The sequence below is a fragment of the Apium graveolens genome, chromosome 2, assembly GCF_009905375.1.
Source record: "Apium graveolens cultivar Ventura chromosome 2, ASM990537v1, whole genome shotgun sequence".
Classification (NCBI taxonomy): domain Eukaryota; kingdom Viridiplantae; phylum Streptophyta; class Magnoliopsida; order Apiales; family Apiaceae; genus Apium; species Apium graveolens.
In genome coordinates, this window is record NC_133648.1 from 286,427,198 (window position 1) to 286,428,181 (window position 984).

Below are 984 nucleotides of genomic sequence, written 5' to 3' on the forward strand. Positions count from 1 at the left end.
ACACCTTGCTGTTATGGTGGCTGAATAACATTCTGATTATTACTTCAGCTAAAATTTGGATGATTTTTGTTATTAGGATGATAAGTAGCTGGCACAGGCTGCTGTTGATGCTGATAATTGTTCACATACTGAACAGATTCGTTAACAAGAGAACACTGATCCGTAGCATGAGAACCTGCACAAAGCTCACAGACCATAGCTATTTGATTGACTCCATAGGTAGCTAGAGAATCGACCTTCACAGACAGCGCTTGGAGCTGTGCTGCAATAGCGGTGGCTGCATCGACTTCCAGAATACCTGCTACCTTCCCAGGCATCATCCTTTGAGTTGGGTTTTGATGCTCATTTGCAGCCATAGTCTCAATAAGATTGTAAGTCTCAGTATAGCTTTTGGCCCACAAGGCGCCTCCAGCTGCTGCATCGAGCATGGGCCGAGATTGGGCCCCTAAACCATTATAGAAACCAGTGATCACCATCCAATCGGGCATTCCATGATGTGGACACTTTCTCAACATTTCCTTGTAGCGCTCCCAAGCTTCGCACATAGATTCTGTAGGTTGCTGTGCAAACTGAGCAAGAGCACTCCTCATAGCAGCAGTCTTTACCATTGGATAAAACTTCACCAGAAACTTTTGCGCAAGATCTTTCCAAGTAGTGATGGACCCAGCTGGTTCAGAATGTAACCAGTCCTTAGCTTTATCCCTCAGTGAGAATGGGAAAAGCCTCAGCTTGATAGCCTCATCAATCACACCATTATATTTGAAAGTACTGCAGATCTCGACAAAATTCCTTATGTGTATGTTGTGGTCTTCAGTCGCAGCTCCTCCGAAAGAAACAGAATTCTGCACCATCTGAATAGTGCCCGACTTGATTTCAAAGGTGTTAGTTTGAACAGCCGGATGAAGAATGCTTGACTGAATGTCATCAATTTTAGGCCGAGAAAAGTTCATAAGAGCTAGATCTGCCGGAACAATACGATCACCC

The 984-nt window shown here is 44.4% G+C and overlaps 1 non-coding gene across 1 annotated transcript; it reads left to right on the top strand.

The window, feature by feature from the left end:
* Positions 1 to 486: 486 nt before the first annotated feature.
* On the top strand, positions 487 to 593 carry LOC141709212 (small nucleolar RNA R71). The gene has a single exon (XR_012569800.1). It is a non-coding gene; the product is annotated as a small nucleolar RNA R71 (small nucleolar RNA).
* Positions 594 to 984: the final 391 nt, after the last annotated feature.